The following is a 12,933-nucleotide window of genomic DNA, read 5'->3' as shown; positions in this document are numbered from 1 at the left end:
AGATCTCTTTGTTCATTCAGGGAAAGGGGTGAGGGAGGATTAGGAAGTGTAGCTGGCATTTTTTAGTATCTGCCTGTGAAAGGCACAATGCCAGCTCTTAACATGTATTATTATCCTATTTAAACCTTGCAATAATTCTATGAAGTAGGTACCATTTTTCCATTTCACAGATAAAGAAACTGAGTCTCAGAGATAATAAATAATTTGCCAAAGGCTAACTGGTTCTTAGTAATTGAACTTTAAGCTCCAAGAATATAGGCATCTTGCCAGTCTTTGCTCACCATTCTGCACCCAGTGTCTAGCAGGTACCTGGCACAGGTTAGGCTCTCAATACTCAGGGCTCTGATCCCAAAGCTCAGGATAGATCCATGAGACTGAAAAGCAAAGCAAAAGAAACAACGTAAATTATGTTATTAACATACAAGTGAGGAAAAAAGAGAAACAGAATTCATTATGGATTGACCCCATTTGATGAACTTTTTGAGTTTTATATCTTTTTGATGTGCGGAGTAAGTATGTGACTCACGAGTTGTTTTTTATCTTTTGCGTTGTTATTGTTTTTCTGCATGTGGTGCTATGGCTTGATATTAGACATGTGGGCAGAAGAGTTGAGCTAATGTTGTAAGTAAAACACTTAAATTAAAACTTCAAATATCTCCTCAACTTATAATTAAATGTACCATATGGTTCTATTTTACTGAAAGTCAGGGCCTAATTTAATGTTTTCCTTTTTCAGCAACAAATTTTATTGGCTTGTCCTCAATCATTTTTATGTCAAGAAAACAATTACATCTAAGGCAATATTTTGAGATTATTAGACAGAAACAATTTCTTACCTGGGGATAAAAATATTGTTTTTTGTGTGGATATATCATTATTTAAGCTCATCTGGGAATAAAAAATAGTTGCTTAGCTTAACAATTGTTATGTCATTGTAGGAAAGGTTCACACTTTTCTCCAGTTTTCATCATCTGACTTTCTATTTAATTTGGGTACAATCTGAGACAAAATGCTGAATTTTTGCACATTTTAAGAGATACGGTTGAGCATCATTGGGGTGTCTTAAAAATGTTGAGTAAGCAAATTACAAATACAAGGCCAACTTTTATCATCTGTAAAAGTGCATATCTTCTTGTCAGCTTTCCAAAATGAGGACAGTGGGATGTGGAGAGTGTTAATTAATATTTAAAGAGAATAGTGTTTTAAAGAGGCAATTGCAATTTCTGTCCACCCTTTTCTAGATCTGTGGATATGTTCAATGACTGTAGTCGACTGAACAATTCTAAGCCATTTGCTTAAAAAAATAATAATAAGTCATAGTTTGTAATCTTTCCCCACAAGTATATTTTATGTACAACTGTTCCTCCAGACGTTAGTCAGCAACTGTGTAGGTATATGTCAATATGCTTTATTGTGTAAACTCAGCAGTTATTCATTTTTAAATGTTTGTTAGGCTTGCTCTGTTCCAAGCACTGTTATAGCTTTTCTATCATAGAAGTGAGTAGCACAATCTGTACCCTTCAGAAACCTGTAATCTAAGGCAGACACTTTTAAGGGTCTAATAACCCCTAGAGAGGGAATGTGAATGAGAGGCAAAATGACTGTCTTGTCAGATCCAATAAGTCATTGTGCACAGAGAAGGATTCATTTAAAGGACATGGACTTCTAAATAAAAACTAGGGTTTAGAGTGGTTAAATAATTTGTCTTAAACCCACATCATAGAATCCTATGCATATATGTGAAAAATAAAAATGAGGTGGACCCAAACCAAATCTAGGTGCTGACATGGGGTAATCACCAAGACATATTAAATTGAAAGAGCAAGTTATACCTGCCCAACAAATAGTAAGGAGCGCTATGTACCAAGCACTCTTTTTGACTTCCGGATCTATCAAAGAGCCAACAAAGGCTCTGCTCTCATGGAACTCACATTCTGCTATAACCTGATTTATGTAAAAAGTTAAATTAAATTAAAACATAAAAAGATTTATGTACATGTACGAAATCTATTCCTGTAATGGAGTAAGGGCCCTGGAAGGACACACGGCTTATAGCTAAGTGGTTGCCTCTGGAGAGCAAAGTAGGAGTGAGGATGCGGTAATGGGAACTTTGATGTTGTTTTTCTATTGATGTATTGTTTAAATGTTTTAAAGTAAGAATGTGCTCATGTTTTATTTGTGCTTGTTTTACTTGTAAAACAGTAAAGAGAAAAGTAAGAGGGGGCCCGCCCCGTGGCCGAGTGGTTAAGTTCCTGAGCTCCGCCTCAGCAGCCCAGGGTTTCGCAGGTTCCAATCCTGGGTGCGGACATGGCACCGCTTGTCAGGCCATGCTGAGGCAGCGTCCCACATGCCACAACTAGAAGGGCCCACAGCTAAAACATACAGCTATGTACTGGGGGAACAGGGGAGAAAAAGCAGGAAAAAAAAAACAAGATTGGCGACAGTTGTTAGCTCAGGTGCCAATCTTTAAAAAAAGAAAACAAAAGAAAGATACAGAGAGGAGGCATCTCATACATAGAGAACAATTTGAACAAGAGTTGAAGATGGAAATGAGTGCTAGCAGCTTGTCAAAGTTTACAAGGAATATGTCCAGAGAATTCCTGTAATCCCCAAATTTGCCCACATAGTTAAGTTTCTCCTGAATCAAGGATCCGTAGAGAGTCACATGTGTTATCCACAGTATGTAACAGCATATCCCTAGTCTGCTGCCATTTCAGTTTTCATTGTTTTATATCTCACTTGACGGACCTTAAAAAAAGAGGAAAGAAAGAAAAACTATCATCTTGAGAGGGTGACAACACAGGCAGTGAGAAAGGCAACCAACTTTCCTGAATTGAGACCTGTTATTCGGTTGTTGGCCATTTTCACTCTTGGATAAATGACTGACTTTGGACATTAGCCTTGTAAGGAGTGATAATAATAATTCAGATTTGTACCTCAACAAAATGACAAGTTATTAAACGTCAGAGATCACTCAGGAATAGCTGAAATTATAAATGTTGAATCTGCCAAGTCGTATGTCCACGCTTTAAAAAAAAGGAAGAAAGAAAAAAAAGAAGGCAGATAGTGTCTGAAAGTGCATCACTTCTGATTCTCATGGGCTTCTGAAAGGCTCTTGCAGGGCCTGCAGTAGGGCGGAAGTACGCAGATACAACCCAATAAATAGCCCAGTGCAAAAGCAAGTTAAAATGTGAAAAACCATGTCAGTCATCCAGATAATATGACTAAATCATGCTATGTGTGAAAACACCTGCATGTCACTGTTAGAAAGGAAAATGTGTGGATTTCTGGTTTATGATGTTCTCTTTTGACCTTTCGTTTTGACATTATTGAAGAGAAGCATAGGATAAAAGATTAGATGGCAGTGATAAGCTTCCTACGTACTTGATTAATACAGAATTCTTGCAGCAGGCGGGTGGTCTATATCTGGAACTTGCTGCCACAGTGTGAGGGGTGGAAGAATGTCCATAGTTAGGAAGGTCTGTCTCAGGGCTCATTCCACAGGGCTTTGAATGCCGGAGCATTGACCAGCCCTGGTGGAAAGTTGTCTAGTTAATGAGGCCGACTCAGAACACAGAGCACTATGATCTACTCAGTGAGTGAAGTTTCAGTTCACTGCTACTCTTTGTGTGGGGTGAGCCTTATATAAATACTCAAAATACAACATGTTCCTAGTTGTCTTGTGTCAAAACAAAGGTATTTGAACAGTTTCCTAAAACTCAAAGTTACCATTTAGACACTTTGCAAATTTGCATTTATGGGGGTCAAGGGTTTATGTTTATTTCCTCTCTTAAACTGTTATAAAAGATGCATTTTAAATGTTTCATAATTTTTGAGAGGATGCTTTTGAACTGTGGGATAAGGTTAACTTCCTTTTTTCAATTGATTTTACACTAGTTTCCCAAATACAGTATATCAACAATTAGAAAACTGAAAAGAAAATACTTGAAAGGCTTTTGGAGATGTTGGAAAAATGACAATAAATGGCAGTTTAAATACTCATTCAATGTATTATGAAAACTTTACTTTATGAAAGGCACAGAAATTTTAAAACATTATTTATTTCCTCATTTAGTCTTTTCAGTTGCTCTGTACTATTCTCAGAATATAAAGTAATTCTTTACCTATAATGTGTTATTGAATATGCAACTGTCTCCTAATATTTTTGATTCACGTTATCAGCTCCAGCAATTTGATTCCTCACCAGCCACACATAAGCAGATGAGAAAAGAGAATCGGAAGATCCAGTAGGTGCTTTGTTCGTATGTGAAGAACAGATGTATAGGTCCATGATCAAAATAGACTGGAACACCACAGTAGGACAGCATTGTGAAAACTTCGGATAGCCCATTAAAATACTTTTTGCGTCTCAGTCATCCTATTTGCCGTCTCCTTCCAGATCATATTGCAGATCATTTATATATAAATACCCTTGACACAGCACCCTTTCTTCTGGCCACAGGAAATATTACTTACCTTATACATTTTCTTACAACAATAATTTTTCCACAAAAATCTCCACAGTAATTTTTCAAACAGTTTGAATCATTTTGCTGTTGTCTTGGTCAAGAAAAAGTTGTATAGCATGTGAAAAATAACAAGTTGATGAAATTATTAAAAGGCCTTTAATATTTGATGGTTCAAGATTTCAAGAAAAACATCTCTTCAATATTATAATGTAAACTATCAGGACTATACTAACTGAGAAACTAACATAAATATTGAATGTTTCTTTCTAAGATGTAACAGAATATTAATAGGATATTTCATTTGTTTAAAAAATCAGAATATTAAACAATAGAATTTCCTCTTTAAAATGTTTCAACAGCAATGATGATATTATTGATCTTAATGTAAAGTGGAATTTTGAAACACTTTTATCTTTGTATTTATACAAGATAATATGCCCACTAATGAACAAAGTGACACAGACAACGAAACCCATTACGTTTTCTTGATTTGACTAGGTTACTGAGAGCAATAATAAATATTTGTTACAAATCATAAAATAGATTGTCTTTGTTAAAAACTTCTCATGAACTGGTAGTGAATTAACCTAAGTATCTGCATGTTGAATCAAGCTGAGAGATCAGCTAATTTCCTCAAAACCTAGGGCCCCTGCTAAAATGAGAATATTCGCTTCGGGCATTCACTGATTAAAATTGCCAGACAATCTTTCACAACTGCTATTTCAGTTAGTCCATAAAAACAAATGTAACTATACAAAATAAAATAAAATAAGCATGTCAGGAGCCTTGACAAGTGACCTGTGCTGAGCTATTTTCTTTTTCCATAAGGTCTTCTGGTTTAATTTAATCATTGGAAAATAATTTTGTTTGTCAAGGGAAGTTTGTGCATAATTAAGTTTAAGTATCAGATAGTTTCCCCTTTAGAGACACACAAAGTTTATTTAATAATATATTTCCATACTTAAAATGGATTAGTGTGTCAAAAGGGCAGGCTTGCTATACAAAAATGCCATTTTTTTCAATTAAACAGTCAGGTATTATAAGCACTTATTGTGTGCAGCAAACACACTATGGTAATATGGGAAGAAGGAAGGAACAGCTATAAAGATGAATAAGACCCAGCACTGGTCCCAAAATAAGGACTGTTTTAAAAGTTGGATAGATCTAAGAAGAACCGCAATGGTTGCAAACTCAATTCTTCTCATGAAATAGAATTTCAAAATGTAAATTCAATTTCCTTTAAGCTGTATGTATGCCTAACAATTTGTGAAAAACCCTGCTAGCTCTGTAGCTTGTTAGCTAACTTTCCTGAAATGAAGACTTTGTAGAAGAAACACATCTGTGCTGTCTCTTTAGTCTCTGCATTGCTTCTCGTGATATACGGAGTAAAAGCATCAATACAGAAGCGGTGCTGATTGAGCAGTTCAACACATATTTATTGAGCACCTACTGTGTTCCAGGAATATGATGTGCAGTTTTCAATTAAGTCATCTGCAACCTGGAATCTTTCTACATCTCATTACCTGCTTGAAATTTCAAATAAACCAGCGCACACAAGATTTCCTGTTGTTGCTAGTTTCAGTCTCTTCAAATTAATGAATATTTGAATACAGCTAGTTATCATTCAGATAATAAATTCCAGTTCTTATGCTGTTACAAATTACATAATTTGATAAAGAAATCATCAAGGGGGGATGTGAATTGGATTAAGTTGAGGAATGCATCTGTTTGCAGTAGGAGGATCAAGATTATTTGAATACATTATTGATATCGTTTCCGATCACATAATTGTGATGATTACACTGGGCAGTTGGAATTGTTCCAATGCTGTTATCTAATAAAGTTCACTGTCTCAAAATCTAGTTACTCTCCACTATTTTCTTTAATATACTATAATGTGTCTTTTCGTCTTTTTTCAGCAGCTATGTTTTGTCCCAGTGTGAATATGATCTAAGGATCAATTTTGCTAATCTAGCCCCTTTCCCATTTTAACTGCTTAATTAAATCACCACACAGTGCAGTGTTTTCCTGGGAGAATAAGATCCATTTCCTTAGCCTTTCTCTTCAACATACTAAATCTCTGAAATAGTCACCTTCATAGTATTTCCTAAATTGTATATTTTCAAATCCATTTTCTTTTCCTTAAGGAATTCCATAATGACCAATCCAATACTTCCTCTAGGTGAGGTCAAATTGGTAACAATGCCCTGAATTTGATTTATTATCTATTTTCCAAGAAACACAATCAAGAATCTCTTTCTTTTATTCAGTGGCACCTCATTGCGTTGCATGCTTTGGAAATTTCCCCACAAGTCAGTTTTAGGTTACCTTTTTTTTTGGCATATGCTAACTTTCCAGTTGAATCTCTTGCTCTCAGCCTGTTTACACTGTTAGAAATATGCTTGTTGCTTCCTGGTCCAGTAACCAAGTGATACAAATCTGTGGTTCCCCTGAAGCCACCATTTCTCATTAAGACAAAAGAATAACCTAAACAAAATTAGATGACAGTATAGAAACCAAGGCTTAATTTTATTTCTGAAGGAATGACAGGGTCTTTTTCTTTATTTTAGACTCTTTATTTCTTAGGCTTTCTTTTCATAGCCCTAATCACTGAGTCCATTTAAAAACAAACAAACAACAACAAAACCAAATTAGCCACATCAGGGAGAAAACTGGAACAGACCAATAATTAAATTATGTGTAAATACAGCACAGTCTTTTTGTGTCCTATATCAATTGACTTAACATTTTTCATTTATATGATCTAGAGCAATGCCATCCAACAGAAATTTCTTCAATGTGGTAACTACTGGCCACATGTGGCTATCGAGTGCTTGAAATGTGGCTAGTGTGCATGAAGAACTCAATGTTTTATTTTATTTAGTTTTAATTAATTGAAATTTAAACAGGTACATGTGGTTAGCGGCTACTGTATTGGACAGCATTGGTCTAGACTATGAATGCAATGTGTAATTCCTAAATCATTATTCAAATTATAATTTTGAGGGGAATTTTATTTGTCTTTTAACGAGGAATTCTCTTAATCATTTTTAATATAATCACAATTACCCCTTTATTCTAAGCATTCCTATATTTCTTAAAAAGGATGAATATTTAAATATTTATAATATCGGAGTTTAACTATATCATTAAATTCCTACAACAACCTTCTAAGGTAAGTATTGCTTTAAACCTATTTTAAAGACAATGAGACCAAGGCTTAGGAAAGTATTTTTCCCTAAAGTTACGCAACTTTAACATAGCAGGACTTATTTGGAATCCATATAGTTCTGTTTCCAAGTTGTAAGATCTTAACCACTTTAAGGTGTATTTTTAACTGCCTGCTGTGTTCCAGACTTTGCTGTGTAGACAATCAACAGAATAGAAATAAAATTTTAAAATTTCCACTGACACTAAGGTGAGGTAATATCTAAATGCTAGCTACAGCTCAGTTATGGAAGCCCATCCAAAGGTCTAAAGCTAAACACAGAAACTCAAAGTCTACACACATACACCTATACACAAAGCCCAAAAACATTAAGCATCTTTTAGAATTTAGTTTCTTAAAAACCTTCTTAGTAGAAAACACTTAAACCTGCTCAATATCAAAAGATTGTGAAACATCTTTTAAGTGCATGCGTGAGCTGGCAAGAAAGTAGGGAAAATCTCCCACTGCTCAAATACACAAAACAGCAAATTGCAGAGGCTGGCGAGCATGAAGCGGGGCAGCTGTGCTCGTCATACATGCCAATCCCTAGTGGTCCAGAGCTTTACTACTCGAAGTGTGGTCTACCCAGCAGCAGCATTCACATCAACTGGCAGCTTGTTAGAAATAAACAATCTCAGATGCTACTGGAGACCTACAGCATCAGAACCTGCATTTTCACTAGAGCTCCAAGGGATTTGACAGGCGTTAGGGTTTGGGACATACCCTTGTAGAATGATTGCTTTTAAAATGCCTCAAAGTGGGTACTGGAAATAAAGCGCAGAGTCCCATGCAAGGTGCAATGTCACGCCAAGTATTCAAGCTGGAAACTGGAAACCCCAAAAGGCCAGACCCACTGTGAAAGGGTGAACCAGGAAAAGCCCACGATTGAAAGAGAGATGTTAGGAAAATGTGCTAATGTTAGCCTTGGGTAAGGTCCTAGAGGATGGAGAGTCTTTTCCTAAAATTTCACAACCAAAATAAAGCCCTGATGAGTTTTAGGGCCAGAATTCATACCACCCCTAAGCAGAGAATTCAGACTAAAGTGTCTACAGGTTGTTGGTGCCTAGAAGCAACTGGCATCATGGAGCAAAGCACTTTAAATGCAGGCCTCAAACATCTCTCACATATAAAGTCCCATTGAATATAAACTAATAATTTTTTAAAAATTAAAAACAACAGTCACACCATCAAGAATCAGCAAAAACAATAACAACAGAATAAGACCTACTCACACTACAGGCATTGAATTATTAGACACATAATGTAAGAAACTTATTAAAGATGTCTAAAAAAAGAAAAAAATACTATTAAAATTTCAGTTACAATAGCAACAACAACAAAAAGCTACTCAGCCTACTAAAGTTTTTTAAATTCCCAGAAATTTTAAGGAGAAAATTATGAAAAACTTTCTGTAAAGATGAACTAATAAAAATTGAGACATAACTTCTTCACTGATCATAATATTCAATTTCCTTAAATTAAACTATATATCAAGGCAATATCAATTAAAATCACAATGAATTTTTCATGAAAAAGTTGGTAAAAATATAAAAGAGTAAAGGACCAAAAATAGACAAGTAAATCTTGAAAAAACATACAAGTTGAAGAGACTTGCCAATGAAATCAAGACATCATAAAGCTACAATAGTTAAGACATATGGTATTCATGCAGGGAAAGACAAATTGACCAAATGAGCAAAATAAAGACTCCAGAATGAGACCCATGCATATTTGGAAACTTGACAAAATGACAGGGATGGTATTGCAGATCAATGAGAATGATGATACTAAGTAAAAAAAGAGTGGCTGGGAGGGAGATTGTATTCCTACCCCACTAATACACAAAATCAATTTCAGATAATTTACATGTCTTAGAAATAAAAGACTGACTATGAAATAGGAAGAAAAAAATGGAAAATAATTTATGACTTTGGGCTAGGGAAACAATTCTTGAGTGGTACAAAAAGCACTAAATATTATGGATGAATTTGAAAATATTTTATTTCATTAAAATTAAGAACTTCTATTCATAGAAAAAAATGCCATATATTAAAAAACTTGGAGAAGATATTTGCAACACACCTACGAAACAAAGGGTTGATATCCAGGAAATATAAAGAACTCTTGCAAGTCAGTAAGGAAAATACAACCCAATAGAAAAACAGACAAATGCTACAAGCAGAAGTAGAAAACACAGAGGGGGATAAAAATGATGAGAGAACATATGAAAGCATGCCTAATCTCACTCATAATCATGGAAATGCAAATTTATCCCACAATGAGATATCACTTTATACTCTCTATTGACAGGGATGAAGAAGTTTGCCAATAGAAAGTTTAGGCAAAGATATTAATCAATAGCAATTCTATTGCAGGAGGGAGTGTAAATTAGTACAACCCCACTGTAGAAGAATTTGGCCTTATATTGTGATATTGAACCTTAACATTCCTCTCAGCAACCCTACTCATAGCTATAGACCCAAGAGAAATTTGTGCCCATGTGTACCAGGAGACTGCTCATACCATTCAATATTTCACTGGAGATTATTAGGGGAATTCTGAGAAGAATTTATTGAACCATAGGTGAAAAAAGTATCAAACGTTTTGTCTTGGATGACAATCTCTAAGAAAGCCAAAATTTTTTGGTACATTTAAGTAAACTGATGAGTTTGGGAAAATATTTTAGTCTATTGCACAGATAAGGGGCGTGTTTAGTCACTCTCCACCATAGGACACTATATCCGGCTACTAGATAAACATAAAGCTAAGCTTTCTGGAGTTGTCAACCTAGTATCTTTTCAATTCAACTTTTGCATGTCAACCCAGAAGATGCACATGCCAAGGGGAGGGAGTGGGTTAAGACACTAGGAGAAAAAAAGGAAATTATAAGTTTTGTGATGTTGGCAGTGACTCCAGAGACCCTAGAGCAGCCAATGAACAGGCCAACGAATGCTTAATTTTACTTCTTAGGACAAGAGGATGATTATCACAGGAACAGAGAGGTGAAGAAAGAGGAAAGTAGATGGAGAACAGTGCCTGCTACAAGTATTTCTTGAAATGAGGAGATGTGAGGAAGAGAGTGCAAACACTATGCATCGTTCCCAAACCACCTGAACACAATGGAGCCACATGCCTGTGGTTTTTTCCTGCCTCTCACCCTAACTTTATATAAGAAAACCAAAATACTCTTTTGGTTAAGCAGCTTGAAACCTGTAGTTTCACTATACTAAGAAGAAGTTCTAAGAGATGATGACAGGTCCCTTGTTAATTCAAAACATTGTGATCTAACTAACCTCAGAATATAATTTTACTAACTTGAATGTAAAATTATTTGTAGCTGAAGTGTATACAAGCACGCATAAGAAAAATACCACTTTTAAGTTAGGGTTACCTCTGAGGATTCTGGGAAATGGGGTGGTAGAACTCTAACATTTAGGATACATACATACATGCATACATATATACAAAGGAAAGGAAGAAAGAAGGAAGGGAAGGGAAGGAAGAAGGGAGATGGAGGGAGGCAGGGAGGGAGGAAGGGAGGAAGGTAGAAAGGAAAGAAGGAAGGGAGGGAGGGAGGAGGGGAGAGAGAGGGAAAGAAAGAAAGGAAGGGAGGAAAGAAGGAAGGAAGGAAGAAAGGAAGAGAGAGAAGGGAGGGGGAGGGAGATATCAGAAGAGGAAGAAAACAAAAATGGTAAGATATCTACTGCAAGAAAATAAAAGTTCAAGTGAAGGCTGAAGGATATTTCATAGTGACCCAACTCTAGAAATCATAATCGCTTTCAATTATAGTTATGTTTCTTGGTTTCCTAATAATTAACCCTAATGAAACTTCAGTGAGTTTTTGTAATCAATGTAATATAAAGATTAATGAAAGGCAGTCTCATCTGGAGGACTGAATGGCATAAACATTTATCCATCTCTTCTCTAAAATTCCCCCAATATCTTTCCCTCTTCTCTAAATAATACAACAATATTTGCTTATTTTTCAGCATAAAGAGTTTATTGCCTTTGTCAATCCAGTAATGTGTCCCGCTCTTAAAAACATATTGATATACTCAAATTGGGCAACCTTGAGAAAACTTTCCCACCATCATAGGAACATAGGAGAATTTTTCAATAGTAGGATCCAAAATCATTGAAAATATTTTGCTTGTTTCTAGAAAAAATGCCATGTAGCTTTGTAATTTGAAGTTCTCCCCTGTAAATATAGGTATACTTGTAATGAGTATATCTTTCTCTATATTTTTCAATTTTGAAGATAATCAAATAATTTAAAAGTAGTGATTGGATATTAGTTGACCTTCGCATGTTGATTCATAATATTTACCCACCAGGTTTCTTCCTTCCTCCTTTACCTTCCAGATGCTTCATACAATTCAAGGCCTATTTCAAGCCTCCATATCTCAGACTGAAGTGACCTTTCTGTGATCTGAACTCTTATTAATATGCATTATATCTATCCCCATTTGGTCTTATGCCCGTACTACATAGAGGCATCCTTTCTACTGTCATTTTTATTATGGAATTCTGGTGAGTTTTAATTTTAGTGTTCATGTCATCTCTCTCAATAGACAGGGTTCTAAAATGCACAGTCCTCTTAATGGGCTCTGAACCGAAGCAAAAGATTTGAGTCCTTCCCTGAGTTCTTAAAACAGTATGATGTATAATTCCATTGACTTTCACTCCTGACAGTAGAACTAAGAGGTTCTCACCAGTAACCTACTAAATGTGCTATTAAATGTAACTAAGATGTGACATTCTTAAAGTGAAATCAGCATACTGCTGGAGCTTACTGAAGACTAATTAAGCATTCTGTTAAGAACTTAGGCTGCTACATGGCATTTGGCAACATTTTGAACAAGAAAAGTTGGAATTCTAGCACTTCTGAAGTATGCTTTGCTGTCATTATACTATTAATTTTCCTTTGACTTAGTCAATGTTTTCATTTTCTTCTATTCTTGATTCTCCATTATTTATCAAACTATAAATACATCATTATCAATTTGGTTTTGTATGACTTTTTTTGATTAATCCTACAATTAGTTGTTTAACATATTACCATTAACAGGACTTCTAGTATACTAATAACTATACTTAAGACATGGAATACATTGCAGTTCAAAACAGAAATTACTGGTACACGGTTTCTGGAACAGATGTACATGTAATGTCATCTCACCAAATTTTATTGGGTGGAGATAATTCCTTGTATAACCTGTGAATTTATGCTATTTTAATATCTTCCAATATACCATC

Source organism: Equus caballus, chromosome 16 (genome assembly GCF_041296265.1).
Source record: "Equus caballus isolate H_3958 breed thoroughbred chromosome 16, TB-T2T, whole genome shotgun sequence".
Classification (NCBI taxonomy): Eukaryota; Metazoa; Chordata; class Mammalia; order Perissodactyla; family Equidae; genus Equus; species Equus caballus.
Note: the sequence above shows the minus strand (reverse complement) of the source record.